Source organism: Salvelinus alpinus, chromosome 3 (genome assembly GCF_045679555.1).
Source record: "Salvelinus alpinus chromosome 3, SLU_Salpinus.1, whole genome shotgun sequence".
NCBI lineage: Eukaryota > Metazoa > Chordata > Actinopteri > Salmoniformes > Salmonidae > Salvelinus > Salvelinus alpinus.
The window spans coordinates 76,100,436-76,118,475 of record NC_092088.1 but is presented as its reverse complement, the minus strand read 5'-3'; the positions used below and the strand labels follow the sequence as shown (position 1 = coordinate 76,118,475).

The window sequence follows — 18,040 nt, the reverse complement described above, 5'->3', positions numbered from 1 at the left end:
GAAGGGCCGCGGCTTTTGTGGAGCGATGGGTAACGATGCTTCGTGGGTGTCAGTTGTTGATGTGTGCAGAGGGTCCCTGGTTCGCGCCCGGGTCGGGGCGAGGGGACGGACTAAAGTTAAACTGTTACACATAGTATAGAATACACTATATACATATGAGATGGGTGATGCAGTATTTACACACAATTAAAGTGACTAAGATACCGTAGAATATTATAGAGTACAGTTTACACATATGAGATGAGTAATGCAAGATACGAATACATTATTAAAGTGGCTAGTGTTTCATTTCCTTAAGATGGCCAGTGGTTCCTAATCTATGTCTATAGGCAGCAGCCTCTGATGTGCTGGAGATGGCTGTTTAACAGTCAGTGGTGTAGTATAGAATAGAATATAGTATATACATATGAAATGGGTGATGTAATATGTAAACACAATTTAAAGTGACTAAGATACTGTAGAATAGTGTGGAGTGCAGTTTATACATTCCTAATCTATGCCTATTGGCAGGCGCCTCTGATGTGCTAGTGATGGCTGTTTAGCAGTCCGATGTCCTTAAGATAGAGACTGAAAAACAGCTTCTCGGTCCCAGCTTTGGTGTACCTGTACTGACCTCGCCTTGTGTATGTGTATGTGGATGATAGTGGGTTGAACAGGCAGTGGCTCGGGTGGTTGATGTCCTAGATGATCTTTTTGGCCTTCCTATGGCATCAGGTGCTGTAGGTGTCCAGGAGGGCGGGAAGTTTTTCGCTGTGCATTGGGCAAACCGCAGCACCCTCTGGAGAGCTTTGCGGTTATGGGCAGTGCAGTTGCCGTACCAGGCGGTGATGCACAATTTACCATTCATTTCAATTGGGCACAAAATAATCTGAAACACAACTAAAACAAATCGCAAATGCATCCAACAAGTTTGTAAAGTCACAAGCTTGATGTAGTCATTGCTAGGAATATGGGACCAAACACTAAACATTTTATTACTTTAATACACATATAAGTGAATTTGTCACAATACTCTTGGTCCCATAAAATCGGGGGACTAGGTACAAAAAGTGCTGTAATTTCTAAACGGTTCAGCCGATATGGATGAAAATACCCTCAAATTAAATAGTTATTATATAATTTCACATCCCAAGTGATGGAGTACAGACACAAAATAACTAAATGTGTCACTGTCCCAAAACTATTGGAGCTCACTGTATATACAGTACAGTGCACTCCAGTGGATAAACCCCACAGCAGTGGATAAACCCCATGTCACTGGATAAACCCCATGTCACTGGATAAACCCCAGGTCACTGGATAAACCCCAGGTCACTGGATAAAGCCCAGGTCACTGGATAAACCCCATGTCACTGGATAAACCCCATGTCACTGGATAAACCCCAGGTCACTGGATAAACCCCATGTCACTGGATAAACCCCAGGTCACTGGATAAAGCCCAGGTCACTGGATAAACCCCAGGTCACTGGATAAACCCCAGGTCATTGGATAAACCCCAGGTCACTGGATAAAGCCCAGGTCACTGGATAAACCCCATGTCACTGGATAAACCCATGTCACTGGATAAATCCCATGTCACTGGATAAACCCCAGGTCACTGGATGAACCTCATGTCACTGGATGAACCCCAGGGCAGTGCTTGAAGTCATGACCAAAGTTGTTGCTATTTTTCAAATGACCACAAGAGAACAGCAAAAGACCTGTAGAGCAAACCCCATTGATACAACCCTGCTATCTATTCTTTACATTAAAATAAAAAAAGTTTACAGGATTGATGAATAAACTGCTTATTTGTGAAGGTAATAATAATAATAATTCATTTAATTTGTAAAGCACTTTTCTATGGAAGAGTATTAGGGCCAGGTGAAGAGAAAAAAAAATAAACGTGATGGGTGGTTGCAGTGGCGATTTTAGCATGTAAATCTTGGTGGAGCAAACAAAAAAAAGTGGGATGCATGCCAGTAAAGCCACTACACAACACAACACAACACTACACAATACATTAGTTGCACTATAACAGTGACAAACGGTGCCCACAAACTGTTAGGGCCTACATAAAGATGTCCAAACAGCAGAGTCTGAACAGCAGAGTCCCAACACCTTACCACTGCTACACCTGGCTTTCAGCGGAGCCTTGTCTGTTATCGAAACAATTCATTCAGCCTCAATTACTACCTTTAAAAAAACATATCTGATATGGCAGACTTGCTTAATACTGACAATTGAGATGTACAAACTATGGCATAAGGGGACGACAAGCGGATAAGAGGCAATCCGTAATTTCGATTAAGACATGAGCAAGTGACTTCGGAAATAGTCACTATAACTATTTGTTTAGCACTTTTGAAAATGTACAATGACAGAATTCAGAACATGGGCCGTTCTTACAGTGAACCTGTACAAGTTAGAACTGTAGGATAAATAAATGGGGCATATAAACAGACAATGAAAGCGCTTACAATATTCGATGAATACATTGCTCTAAAACAGGTTATAGGCTATTTGTGCGCTACCAAGTTAGAACAGTAGGTGAAATTAAGAGGTGAAAATAGTAGTGATGGGCATTCCGGCTCTTTTCAGTGAGCCGGCTTGTTCGGCTCAGCTAACCAAAAAGGGCTGGCTCCTTTGGCTCCCAAATGGCTCTATAAAAAAAATATGTTTCGTATTTTTTCAAGTCAAACAGTTTGCGATAGTTTGACTATGATTGGTGTTAAAACAATTCTAATTAAATTATTAAATGAGATCATATTTAAAAATGCATTGGTTTGTTATGAAAAAGAATGCTATTAAACATTTGCATTTAAAGTATAACCTTTTAAAGTATATAAACAAAGTGCATATAAATGTAACAATTCAAGACTAATACAATCTGAACAGCATAATAATAGAATATTGCACCATATCAAAGAAAAATAAATAACAATGTGCAAAACTGCAGCATCCCACTTAAAACAAAAAGGATCTGACCTCCGTTATTGCATCTTTGTGCTGCATCCCCAGTTGCTCTCTCGTCAAACAGCATCCAAACAGCAGACGTTTGTGGCACTACTGCTGGTGCTTCTGCTCCATCTGATCCCTCTTCTTCCTGTTGCCCTGGTGCCTGAGCCAGCTGACTGCTGGGGCTGTCCCCCCCTGCTGCTGAGGTTAATCTTTGAAGAGCCTCATCAATCGCTCTGGCATCACTGAAGGCTAACTTCTTAAACCTGGGGTCAAGTGCAGCGGTTTCTGATAGCACGTGATTATATTCCATTCTGTGGAACTTTCTGTCCATTGATGAACGTAGTGTGTCCATCAACTCTGTCACATGTCCTGTGGTTACATTTGCTTCTCTCTGGCGGCTGGCTGTGATTCGCTTTAGACCCTTACACAGGAGTATCATTTTTGAGGCTGTCACATAGCTGAAAAGACAGAACAGTAACTTATTAGTTCAGGTTTTGTCTACTGATACTACATTCTAATCTACTGCTCATATACATATATAATACTGGGTTAAATAATGATGTAGTAATAACTGCTTACTGTACATCTCTCCACTGATCTCCACAGTGACCTGCTCAAAGGGTTCCAGGACTCTGCACAACTCCTCCACCACCTCCCATTCCTCTTGAGTCAGAGACTCAACAGGTGCATTGACATTGGCCAGGGTAGAGATGATGGCATCCTTTGACTCAAGAAACCGCTTCAACATATAAAATGTTGAATTACACCTTGTAGTGCAGTCTTGTTTAGGCCTCAGCTCAGGCATCCCCATCTGGCCTTGTGTAGTTTTTCAGCACCTACTGTGCTCCTGTGGAAGTATTCCACAGCTGCTTTCACTTTGTCCACAGTAGGCATCATCACCCTCAGAGCATCTCTTACAATCAAGTTGATTGTGTGGGCAAGACATGGATGATGGGTCCATTTTAGTTACGTTAGCTGCATTGTCGCTAACACAACAGACCACTTTTCCATCTACTTGCCATTCTCTGGCCACTCTCAACAGTTCCTCTGCCAAGTTCTCTGAGGTGTGTCTGTTGCTGAACTCAAAGCAGTCCAGAAGACAGCTAGACATCGAAAACTCTTCAATGAAGTGACATATAACTGACATGTAAGAACTGGTTACCCTTGATGTCCAGCAGTCAGTGGTAAGGCAAACTGCAGTAGCTTTTTGGATTCTTTCCCAGTCTGAAACCTGTGTGCTCTCGTACAGTTGTGGAATAAGTGATTTTGAAAGGGTTTTCCTCCACAATCGAAAATGGCTGGAAATCGGTGGCAATCATTTTAGCCAATACGATATCAATTTGGCCTTGTTTTGCTACAGACATAGACTTTGGCATAAACTGATCCATAGAAGACTGCGTTGCTGTGGGTTGCGGAGTAGGCCTACTTGACTGAGTGGATACATCTCCACATGTGGAGGTGCTGGCTCCACCACTATCACTAGCAGGCCTGCTAGTTTCTCGAAACTCCGCTACAGATAGCTTCATAGTTGGGTGCAGTTCGCATATGCCGGTGTAGGTTGCGCGTAGAACCGGCTTTATATGAGATTTTGTTCTGGCAAATTCTACTCTGTGTGTTGATGATCATTTACATGAGAATGAGACCAAGTCAAGACGCTGGACAGGGTGGAATCGGATATAGTAAAGGCAGTTTATTCTGAGTCAAAAGATATCTTTTCAAGCGTGCACGGACTCGTTCTTTTAGCTCAGAGGGAACTAGCAGAAGAGAGTCCCTAAACATAGCGTGCATTAGGTTTTAGTTTTGCTCTTCTGACTGGTCGGTGAAGAGTTGGAGGCGGGCCTGCTCTAGCCAGAACAGTAGCCCCATTGGTGCACAGCAGAGTCCTCTGCTCTTGGCACCCGACCAGTAGAGAGGGGAGTGAAATGTGTGTGTGTGTTTGGGTTCATGCGATGTAACTCTTTGTGTGTCCAGGAGTCATGAGATGGGCTAGGGAGTTTCCTGAGTTATATGGATGTGAGCAATTACTTAAGTCAGGCGGTTTAGTTTGGCGCTTCATAACTGTTTTGTGCGGTCAGCAGTTTTGTGACAATGGGGTATCCTGTTCGGTGCCTCAGCAATCTTGTGTTTTAGTCATGGGGTGTGTTGTACAAGCTTTTAATCCTATTGTCACACACAGTCTCTAACGCAGCCAGATGACACTAAAACAGGAGTTATCTAAAGGTTAACTAGTCTGACCATTGAGTTAGCTAACCCAATGGTACTGTATGCACAAGCTATATGTATGTTCATATATATGTAGATATGGTTATGTATGTATGCATAAGCTAGATGTATATTTATTATATATAACATGTGCTCTAACATTGTCTACATTATTAAAATGCTACTGTGATTCCAACTCATTTTCCAGCTGTTGTTTTCACAGCTGTCCTTCTCTCTCCTCGGCTGCTAAGTGTGTGACTGTGAGTGAGTTGGCTCGGCCCTCCCTCACAGGTGAGGCTGTTAGCCTGAGCAGACAGTCAATTAAATAAGCTTTTAATTTGACACGTCAAATAACACAATTCTAATGTAGAATGTTGTGCGTGATGAATTTGCACGTGCAAGTCAAGCACCACCAATACTATCAGTGGCGCTGTCAAAGCTGTACAAAAAAGTTGCCAAACAAGCACAAACCAGGCCACGAACGATGGGTATACAATACCGTGTTGGTGAAAATAGACAAAATGATTATTGTGAGGCACATGGCCTACTAACAGCGTACTACACAATATACACTTAGTATTACTTTCTTAGCTAGAGTAAACATTTCCCCCTTGCATATTACATAATTCATGCAGCAGCATCCAAGACACTTTTGGACTCACTTTGTGAAGGTGGCGCAGCGGTCCTTTCTGGGCAAATTTTGTCATCAAAGTCTGGCATTCTTTGGATTTATGGTGGGAACTCTGGAAAAAAAACACAGCCACTTCATTGAATAGCAGGCTAACATTAGTGGTTTCTTTGCAACGCTTGGAGTTAGCAACTGATTCCTTCCAAACAACTCATTGTTGAATTTGCGATTTCCATCTTGTTGTGTAATCTTTATGTACAATGGCCGATGAGCACCGATACGTTTTATTTATAATTTCTCTTCATTATTAATCTTCATATGACAAGGATTAAAAAGGATTGTCGGCTTGATGACAACTGATGAGGACTGCTAGCTAAGACTTTGAAAGTAAGATGTTGACATGATCAGTCCAATCGAAGCTATTGTAGATATAACGTGATTTGATGTCATTCTATCTATGGCCAATGACCTTTAGCCTTCTTGGATGAGCACTTCTAATATAACTCTATGGCAGAACCCAAGGGGCAAACATTTTAGAGCTTTACGCTTAGAATTGGGGTGATGTACTGTCCCATGAGTGACAGAAAACTGAGCCAATCAGGCGCAACGCTCTGTATTTTCTGCTGGCTAGCCCCACCACCACAGAAAGCACTGAGCTAGACTGAAACACCTGCATTTTGGAGCTGCCTTACTCAAGAAAGCAAAACAGAGACCATGTTTGTATGTGGCTTTATTAACTCAATCATATATATTTTTTTACATTGTTTGCAAACTGATATGTGACACATATTAATGCCAAAATAGCAAGCAAAACAGGCAACCACCCCCCAAAATATATGTTTTATATATATTACATTTTTTACCTAAAAGTGTGGAGCTCAAAACCCCACCTGCCCTGAGTGATTGGTCGCCACTGGGTGGTTGTACTTGGAGATTTTTTTGTGGCACGATAGTACTTTCGAGAATAAAGTGGCAATATTTTGAGAATAAGCTCGAAATTCAATTTCTTTCGAGAATAAAGTCTAAATACATTTAGTTAATAAAGTAGCAATATTTTGAGAATAAAGTGGGAATATTTCAAGAATAATGTCAAGATTACATTTTTAGAATAAAGTGGCAATATTTTTAGAATAAAGTGGCAATATTTTCAGAATAAAGAGGCAATATTCCTAAAGTGGCAATTATATTTCAAGATTAATGTATGGGGATTTGGTTAATTGCATGTCTCCCAGAGACATGCAGGGAGCCCTGTTGCTGTGTCCACCACTGTTGAAATGCCTGAGTTTGATGAACCTATTCTTTAGAATTGGCTTTAGTAACAAGGAAATCCTTGCTCTTTAAAAACGAAATAACCATATTATTATAACTATTAGGACAAAGAGGTTGTGCCACAGATCATTTTCAGAAGGAAGAACCATGGTTACATACATAGGGAGAGACGGGAGCGTTGTGTGTTTGCAGATGTGTGTGTGTGGCCGTAAAAAGTTGTGGCAAAACAAACAAATGGCCATCAATTTTGATCTAAAACACTCGTTCAAACAAGGAGTTACGCTTATTTGGTATTTGGTCTTTTAATAGGACACCCATTAGCTGATGTGAAAGCAGAACCTTCTTTTTCTGGGGTCCACACAAAACATAAAAAATGACATAAAACTGGGCTACGGCCGTTTGGGAACAACAGTCGGCCACATGCTTCAGTCTGGAGGGATTTGTGGCGGAGGTGAAAAAAGTTTTCGAGGCTCTGGTGTCCGGGAGAGAGGCTGTCCGGAAGCTACTCCAGCTTCGGCAGGACTCCCTCAGTGTGGCAGACTATGTGGTGGATTTCCGCACGCTAGCAGCGGAGGGCGCCTGGAACCCGGAAGCGCTGTTCGACACGTTCCTGCACGGGTTATCGGAGGAAGTAAACGATGAGCTTGCAGCCCGGGAACTACCGATTGATCTCGACTCACTGATCGCTTTAACCTTCCAGGTCGATGGTCGGCTACGGGAACGTAGGAGGGAGAAGAGGTCTGATTGCGGTCCCAATAGCTCACTCAAGGATCCCACCTTGCATCTGATGAACTCCGGAAGCTCCTGGCGTCCATGTCCCAGAGAGGATTCGAGCTTACCCGAGTTCCTCCAAGAACCTCCGAAGACTGCCGATTCACCTCAGCTCGGCAGTGCTAGGCTGTCTCCAGCTGAACGTGTACGCAGACTTGACACCCAGAATTGTCTGTATTGCGGTACTGCCGGTCATTATGTGTTTACCTGTCCCTTCAAAAGACATAGCTCATTCGTTGGCGTAAGTACTCTGATGGGTCTTAAAGATCATTTTCTTCTCCCCTTATTCGCCCCCCTCTACATGCCATCCTGCTGTGGGGCGACCAGTCCAAGTCTCTCCAGGTACTCATCGACTCGGGAGGCCGATGTGAGTCTTATGGACGTCACCCTGGTGTCTGAACTGGGCATCCCCTCTCAACCCCTCTCCATTCCCATGGATGTTAGAGCATTGGACGGGCGCTCTATAGGCCGGGTCACCAACCATACCACCCCCATCAACCTACTAGTATCAGGGAACCACAGCGAGACGATCCAATTCCTGCTAGTTGAGTTTCCGCAGGTTCCCGTGGTATTGGAATTCTCTAGGCCCAGAGACACAATCCCTCTATTGACTGGGCTACTGGTGCCATCGTGGGCTCGAGCCCATCCTGCCACACTCATTGCCTGAAGTCAGCTTTGCCTGCCCCAGGACGTCTTCGTGGGGGCTTGGAAGTTGCCCCGGACCTTTCCGCCAGCCCCGCAGATTACCAGGACCTCCGGGAGGGGTTCAGTAAGGCCGGGGCCACTTCACTTCCGCAGCACCGACCGGTATCGGAGAAGGTCAAGCCAGATGCGCTGGCACACCGCTACACCCCCGGAAGCCGAGACCTTCCCCCCCCGCTCCAAGATCATTAGCCCCTCTGCTGTTTGTCCTCTGTTGCCCCGTGCCCTCCGTATACTTCCTACCTTTCCTGTGTCTAGTACTAAAACCATGTCTTACAGCCCTTTGTCTCCTGTTTCCAGTCCCACCCCTCTCCCCCGTCTCATCAACGGCCAACCGGCGTACATGGTGAGACGTCTCCTGAAGGTTCGACTTCGGGGCAGGAGATTCCAGTACCTGGTTGACTGGGAGGGTTATGGCCCGGAGGAGAGGTGCTGGGTCTCCGCTAGGGACATCCTGGACCCAGGCCTCATCTCCGAGTTCCAACACCAGCACCCCGCTCAACCAGGTATGCTTGTCTCCACCCCCCTCCAGGTGTCACCCATCTTTCCCATTAGCCCCTGTGTATTTATACCTGTGTTCTCTGTTTTTCTGTTGCCAGTTCGTTTTGTTCATAGAACCTACCAGCGTTTTGTTTCCCTGCTCCCGCAGTTTCCTTGCTCCTGTTTTCTAGTTTGCCGGTTCTGACCGTTCTGCCTGCCATGACCCTGAGCCTGCCTGTCGTCCTGTACCTTTGCCCCACTACTCTGGATTACCGACCTCTGCCTGACCTGACCCTGAGCCCGCCTACTGTCCTGTACCTTACACCCTCTCTGGATTATTGACCTCTGCCTGCCTTGACCTGTCATTTGCCTGCCCCTGTTTGAGGAATAAACTTTTGTTTCTTCAACACTGTCTGCACCTGGGTCATACCTTAAAACGTGATAGTTTGAATATATTTATGGCTGGATTCTCCCTTTCTTGAAATAATCATTGATCTAAATATAGGCCTATTAGATAAATTCTTATAGGCTATAAAGAAATAATCACTTATCTGACATGACTTGGTAGCCTACCGTAATATCTCCTTTCACTATCCATATATCGGTGATGTCTTCAAGGATGGGAGGAATCAAGCATGCATAAGTTATCCCAAAGAAGGGGCATCATCCCTGTTATAGGCTATTTGTCTCAGCTATACCGCTAACTTAGGCTACCACTTGTTCACCTTACAGAGGCAAGTGGCTATACCTGTTTGCTGTTAGGTTATAATAATGGAACATACAATTACCCTTCTCATACGGGGCTTTACCCAAACCCCTGCCCATGCTCCATGGCTATGCAAGTTCCATGACAATCGTTTGGGGGCAGCCCTTGAGCCCGACAGGGACACGTAATCCTTCTCCACGCAATTCGTGACATTCACAAGATAATAAGCATAGGCCTATGATGCTACTTCATTGGAAGTGTAGCCAACATAAAACCCCATGCCATTACGCACACGTTTGTAAGTTAACCTTTCGTTTCAACATATAGGCTGCTGGTCTAGCTGTTACTCTCTAGTCTAAAATATACTGTACAAGGTGTTGACATACCCAGGGGATTGAGGATAACATTGTAGCGAATTCAAAGGGCACCGTGAAGGAAAGGGAATTACCTAGTCAGCTGTACAACTAAATACATTCAACTGAAATGTGTCTTCCGCATTTAACCCAACCCCTCTGACTCAGAGAGGTGCGGGGGCCTGCCTTAATCGACATCCACGTCATCAGCGCCTGGGGAACAGTGGGTTAACTGCATTGCTCAGGGGGAGAACGATAGAGTTTTACCTTGTCAGCTCCGGGATTCAGTCCAGCAACCTTCCGGTTACCAGCCCAACTATCCTACCCGCCAGTCCCTGTGACTGATGCTCACAACTCCATGTCTCTTCGCAGTCTGACAACTCACCATTGCCGTTAGAATGGTATTGCTTTTGGGATACTGTGTGTGTGTATTCTTGAAATATTGACACTTCATTCTTGAAATATTGCCACTTCATTCTTGAAATATTGTCACTTTATTCTCAAAATATTGCCACTTCATTGTCGAAATATTGCCACTTTATTCACTAAATTTTATTTCGACATTCTCTAAATATTTTTGTAAAGCACTATACCGTAAAAGAAAATAATATTATAATATATTATCCAAGTACCACCACCCCTTACCATTTATAAATGTTTTTCTCTTCACTAGGCCCTAATAATCTTCAATACTTTTCTCACACCCAAGGCGAAAAACATGTATGATAATAAAAACACTCCAAAACATAGACAACAAACAAAGCTATTTACAGGTGTCATTAGATCTGGTGGACATGAGAACAGAATTAGCAGAGTTCCTTGAAAGCTTTTCTGAACAACATGGTCTTGAGCTGTGCTTTAAAGCAGGACAGAGACTCTGCAGCCCTAATAGTCTCCGCTGAGCTGCGTAACTGAAAGCCCAGTCACAACATAGTTCTAATTACATATACATTGTCATATTTATATATGACTAACTCAGATAACCACATTCTATATACCAAACATGTATTTTCCCCAGAGTTTCATGATGACCCATAAAGAAATAACTTCCCTGTCCAAGGTAACAAACCCCAGCCAATCACTCCATAAATCATCATTGCACATCCTCTGTCCTGTGCCCTTGTCATAGAAATAACTTGTAAGTTGCAGTATAATTTCAGGTATCTACTGTCCTTGTAGATATGATGTGTTGGTTAGTTAGCACTTTGGGTTTGGTAGGGTATATAGTAGCAGGTCTGGAAACCCCCATCGCTCTCATTCAACTGGTATGCAGTGGAGGAAAAACCCATTGTCTAGACACGTTTACACCAGAACAATGGATCTTTATGTTATTTATTTCCCAGAAATAGTAGGAAGGTCAGTGTTGCTCTGCAGTGACACAAGGGCATGGCTGGTATTTCCTGACAATAAAAAAGCATCACTGGAATTAAATAAAGTTATATTTTCCTGTGTCCCATCATAGTGTGTTTTAATTCAAGAATATGGCTTGTGAGTTAATTATATTTATGTAAGGCTCAGAGGTCGATTATGAGTGTATGAATGTTCCACAGAATGGAACTGACTGCGTTTTAACGACTTTGCAGAAATGAAACAAACAGACAATCATAAAATCAAAAACAAATATCAAACCACAAGTTTATGCTTCAAAACCAACTTTTAAGAGGTTTAAAAAAATTCCATGACATACAGTGCATTCGGGAAGTATTCAGACCCCTTGTTTCCACATTTTTATACGTTACAGACTTATTCTAAAATTGATTAAATACACACACACAATACCCCATAATGAAAAAGTGGAAACAGGTTTTTAGACATTTTCGCTAATAAAAAAAATAAAAAATAAATAGAAATACCTTATTTACATAAGTATTCAGACCCTTTGCTATGAGACTCAAAATAAGCTCAGGTCCATCCTGTTTCCAATGACTATCCTTGAGATGTTTCTACAACTTGATTGGTGTACACCTGTGGTAAATTCAATTGGTTGGAGATGATTTGGAAAGGCACTCACCTGTCTATATAAGGTCCAACAGTGCATGTCAGAGTGAAGAAACAAGCCATGAGGTTGAAGGAATTGTCCATATAGCTCCGAGACAGGATTGTGTTGAGGCACAGATCTGGGGAAGGGTACCAAAACATTTCTGCAGCATTGAAGGTCCCCAAGAACACAGTGGCCTCCATCATTCTTAAATGGAAGAAGTTTGGAACCACCAAGACTCATCAAGACTCCAAACTGAGCAATCGGGGAGAAGGGCCTTGGTCAGGGAGTCGACCAAGAACCAGATGGTCACTCTGACAGCGCTCCAGAGTTCCTCTGTGGATATGGGAGAACCTTCCAGAAGGACAACCATCTCTGCAGCACTCCACCTATCAGGCCTTTATGGTAGAGTGGCCAGATGGAAGTCACTCCTCAGTAAAAGGCTCATGACAGCCCGCTTGGAGTTTGCCAAAAGGCACCCAAAGTACTCTCAGACCATGAGAAACAAGATTCTCTGGTCTGACAAAACCAAGCTTGAACTCTTTGACCTGGATGCCAAGTATCACGTCTGGAGGAAACCTGGCACCATCCCTATGGTGAAGCATGGTGGTGGCCGCATCTAGCTGTGGGAATTTTTTAGCGGCAGGGACTGGGAGACTAGTCAGGATCAAGGGAAAGATGAACAGAGCATAGTACAGAAAGATTCTTAATGAAAACCTGCTCCGGAGCGCTCAGGACCTCAGACTGGAGCGAAGGGTCACCTTCCAACAGGACAACGACCCTAAGCACACAGCCAAGACAAAGCAGGAGTGGCTTTGAGACAAGTCTCTGAATGTCCTTGAGTGGCCCAGCCAGAGCCTGGACTTGAACCCAATCAACCATCTCTGGAGAGACCTGAAAATAGCTGTGCAGCAATGCTCCCCATCCAACCAGACAGAGCTTGAGAGGATATGCAGAGAAGAATGGGAGAAACTCCCCAAATACAGGTGTGCCAATTTTGTAGCGTCATACCCAATAAGACTCAAGACTTTAATCGCTGCCAAAGGTGCTTCAACAAAGTACTTAGTAAAGGGTCTGAATAATTATGTACATTTTATATTTTAGTGTTTTATTTCAAATACATATGCAACCATTTCTAAAAACCTGTTTTTGCTTTGTCATTAAGGGGCATTGTGTATAGATTGGTGAGAAAAAAACACAATTTAATCAATTTTATAATAATAATAATAATAATAACGTAGCAAAATGTGGAGAAAGTCATGGGGTCTGAATACTTTCCGAATGCACTGTAAGTGGACATAATAAAGGGCATATGTTTTCTAGTACAATAATGTGCAGTTTGGGTCACAGTTGTATGTTCTTTTGTAAAAACAAATAGTCTATGTCTGGCCTGTGAATTTGCTAACTATGCTGAACTTTAACGACTGTTATCCACAGTTAACATATCTCTTAGTTGTCAATCAAATGTATTTGGCATCGATCAAATGGGCGGGCAGGCAGGCAAGTTCCCATTCAGTTTTCAAAACGTGGGTTGGGACAAGCATGCATTAGCAGGCAAGCTGCAGAAGGACGAGTAGGTTACTATTCCCAATTGTTTATCAATCAATGCAATTTTGACCGCCAATTAGCTGTCAAAGTTTGAAAGAGTTTATCTGATGTTCCCTTGTTAGATTTTAGCTCCTCTCGCTCTGGCTCTCGCTCTGGCTAGCATTAGTTGTTGATCAAGCTAAAAACACAGAGCCTAACGTTAGCTAGCTAGCTAGCTTCTGGGAGGATGCTTCAAGATGGCCACCATTGTTCCTGTACCCAAGCATGCAAAGGTAACTGAACTAAATTACTTTCGCCCCGTAGCACCTCACTTCTGTCATCATGAAATGCTTTGAAAGACTAGTCAAGGATCATATCACCTCCACCGTACCTGTCACCCTAGACCCACTTCAATTTGCATACCGCCCCAATAGGTCCGCAGACGATGCAATCGCCATCACACTGCACACTGCCCTATCTCACCTGGACAAGAGGAATACCTATGTAAGAATGCTGTTCATCGACTACAGCTCAGCAATAAACACCATAGTACCCTCCAAGCTCATCATTAAGCTTGAGGCCCTGGGTCTCAACCCCAGCCTGTGCAATTGGGTCCTGGACTTCTTGACGGGCCGCCCCCAGGTGGTGATGGTAGGAAACAACATCTCCACTTCACTGATCCTCAACACTGGGGCCCCACAAGGGTGTGTGCTCAGCCTCCTCCTGTACTTCATGTTCACCCATGACTGCGTGGCCATGCACGCCTCCAACTCAATCATCAAGGCGTACACATGGACAAATTGAAATGGTCCACCCACACAGACAGTGAAGTGAAGAAGGCGCAACAGCGTCTCTTCAACCTCAGGAGGCTGAAGAAATTTGGCTTGTCACCAAAAACACTCTTGTCACCAAAAACACTCACAAACTTTTACAGACGCACAATTGAGAGTATCCTGTCGGGCTGCATCACCGCCTGGTACGGCAACTGCACTGCCCTCAACCGCAAGTCTCTCCCGAGGGAGGTGTGATCAGCACAACGCATCACCAGGGGCAACTACCTGCCCTCCAGGACACCTACAGCACCCGATGTCACAGGAAGGCCAAAAAGATCATCAAGGACAACAACCACCCGATCCAATCTCAAGGCCATCAGACCGTTAAACAGCCAGCCATCACTAACACAGTGAGGCTGCTGCCTACATACAGACTTGAAATCATTGGCCACTTTAATAAATGGATCACTAGTCAATGTAATAATGCCACTTTAATAATGTTGACATATTTTACATTACTCATCGCATATGTATATCCTGTATTTTATACCGTCTATTGCATCTTGCTTATGCCGCTCGGTCATGGCTCATCCATATATTTATATGTATATATTCTTATTCCATTCCTTTACTTAGATTTGTGTGTATTAGGTAGTTGTTGTGGAATTGAAAAGGGAGAGAGCCTCCCTTTTCATGGTTGTTTGATCAATGGGACTGTGAAGTTCCCAAATGTTAGAGGACTCCTGTGGTATTTACATATTTGCAGAAGTCTGTTCAAGTACATTTTGTGGCTTTTGGCGAATGCATTCTAATGATCTAAAGTCACGCTGTTACTACTGCCTGTAAACACACAATCCTGTTCAAAGTGAATGATGGCAGGCCCGTGTGGCAAATGGCTTATTTGTATGTAGGCTTACAGTAGCTGTGATTGGCTATGACTCACCAGTCTGCGTAAACTCCGGTCCTGGACAAGACAGATGTTTTTATTAGGTTTTGCAGTGTCTATTTATTGTCCAAACGCATGGCAGCTTTCTCACTCTATATTGCTATAGAATTTTCATCAATGCCTTAGTATATAACATCCCCAAATATTCTATGAATGACCATATCTAAGTAAATGTAAAAAAAGGTGTCATATTCTTCCTGGGGGTGTACAGTGCATTCAGAAAGTATTCAGAGCCCTTGACTTTTTCCACATTTTGCTATGTTACAGCGGTATTCTGCAGTGAAGAATAGGAGAAACTCCACAAGTACAGGTGTGCCAAGCTTGAAGACTCAAGACTGTAATCGCTGCTAAAGGTGCTTCAACAAAGTACTGAGTAAAAGGTCTGAATACTTATGTAAATGTGATATGTCATTTTTTTTTTTTATTAAATACAATTTGCAAACATTTCTAAAAACCTGTTTTTGCTTTGTCATCATGGGGTATGTGTGTAGATTGATGAGGAGAAAATAAAAAGTTATTAATTTTGGAATGAGGCTGTAAAAAGTGGAAAAAATCAAGGGGTCTGAATACTTTCCAAATGCCCTGTATATGAACAGATTTATATATGATTTTAAGTTGCTAAAACGCTGTCCGTTTCACATTAAGTACAGAAATGAGACAGAGAGGGCAGGGCATGAAATTGCATTACTGTCACGATCGTCGTCGTGGAAATGACCGGACCAAGGCGCAGCGTGGTGAGCGTACATTTTCCTTTATTTATGTAAATGTCGCCAACAAAATAAGAAACAAAGAAACGACCGTGAAGCTTACTAGGGCTATAGTTCCACTAACAAAGATAACTACCCACAACTACCAAAAGGAAAAAAGACTGCCTAAGTATGATTCCCAATCAGAGACAACGATAGACAGCTGTCCCTGATTGAGAACCATACCCGGCCAAAACATAGAAACAAACAACATAGAATGCCCACCCCAAATCACAGCCTGACCTAACCAAATAGAGAAATAAAACGTCTCTCTAAGGTCAGGGCGTGACAATTATAGGCTACAACAAAAATAGGGAGCAGCCTTACGTGAAGAGGTGCTCATCAAGGTTGGGGTCAATTCCATTTCAATCCCAGTCAGTTCAGAAAGCAAATCAAATCCGTGGCCTTTGTGGTCCAGTGGTTACAGCTTCTGACGCTGGCAAGCCACACACGTATGCCAGAGTCTGCATTGGGTTTGAATCCAGCCCACTGCCCTTTGACTCACCCTCCCCCCATCTTTCCAACATTTTACAGTCGGGTTATGTAATACTATATTGGATCACTCCAATATGGTATCCTTATTGGAGTGATCCTTATTGGAGTGATCATGTGTGTGAGGTAGAATGCCCTACCCCTTCATGGTCAGGCAGTTTACACTGTTGGCTTAATTATTTTTCCACAAGAGAAAGCTACAGCCATTCATGTTTCCTCTCCTTCATTCAGATAGTGTATGAGACAAAGGCTGATACTGTATGTCCCATTCTATATGATCATACAGTGGTTACAGTATATACTATAGACCATTAATATTACACTGTTGGCTTCATTTATTGTATGTTAGCCCAACCATAGTGAGATTACACTGGTGCTTTTTTCACACAGTTTCTGGGTTGCAATAGTTTTTGTTACACTGTTTTACAGTACAGACAGTAACTATCATAGTTTCCTTTGGAAACTCATATCTCAGCTCTTTACACTGAGGGTTTCAGTGTGTAGCTGTGTTTACTAGATCTGGAGACTGGCTAGGCCACTCCAGGACCTTGAAATGCTTCTTACGAAGCCACTCCTTCGTTGCCCGGGCGGTGTGTTTGGGATCATTGTCATGCTGAAAGACCCAGCCACGTTTCATCTTCAATGCCCTTGCTAATGGAAGGAGGTTTTCACTCAAAATCTCACGATACATGGCCCCATTCATTCTTTCCTTTACACGGATCAGTCGTCCTGGTCCCTTTGCAGAAAAACAGCCCCAAAGCATGATGTTTCCACCCCCATGCTTCACAGTAGGTATGGTGTTCTTTGGATGCAACTCAGCATTCTTTGTCCTCCAAACACGACGAGTTGAGTTTTTACCAAAAAGTTATATTTTGGTTTCATCTGACATTCTCCCAATCTTCTTCTGGATCATCCAAATGCTCTCTAGCAAACTTCAGACGGGCCTGTACATGTACTGGCTTAAGCAGGGGGACACGTCTGGCACTGCAGGATTTGAGTCCCTGGCGGCGTAGTGTGTTACTGACGGTAGGCTTTGTTACTTTGGTCCCAGCTCTCTGCAGGTCATTCACTAGGTCCCCCCGTGTGGTTCTGGGATTTTTGCTCACTGTTCTTGTGATCATTTTGACCCCACGGGGTGAGATCTTGCGTGGAGCCCCAGATCGAGGGAGATTATCAGTGGTCTTGTATGTCTTCCATTTCCTAATAATTGCTCCCACAGTTGATTTCTTCAAACCAAGCTGCTTACCTATTGCAGATTCAGTCTTCCCAGCCTGGTGCAGGTCTACAATTCTGTTGCTGGTGTCCTTTGACAGCTCTTTGGTCTTGGCCATAGTGGAGTTTGGAGTGTGACTGTTTGAGGTTGTGGACAGGTGTCTTTTATACTGATAACAAGTTCAAACAGGTGCCATTAATACAGGTAACGAGTGGAGGACAGAGGAGCCTCTTAAAGAAGAAGTTACAGGTCTGTGAGAGCCAGAAATCTTGCATGTTTGTAGGTGACCAAATACTTATTTTCCACCATAATT

At 43.4% G+C, this 18,040-nt stretch overlaps 1 protein-coding gene and 1 long non-coding RNA gene across 2 annotated transcripts in view; one reads left to right on the top strand and one right to left on the bottom strand.

Moving 5' to 3' along the window:
- The window catches only part of LOC139571349 (NADPH oxidase organizer 1-like), a 48,383-nt gene that overhangs the window by 12,843 nt on the left and 17,500 nt on the right, over positions 1-18,040 (top strand). The window lies entirely within an intron of this gene.
- Positions 1,805-16,461, bottom strand: LOC139571346 (uncharacterized). The gene is made up of 3 exons (XR_011674278.1): positions 16,350-16,461; positions 5,806-5,886; positions 1,805-3,399 (listed from the first exon to the last, which is right to left on the bottom strand). It is a non-coding gene; the product is annotated as an uncharacterized lncRNA (long non-coding RNA).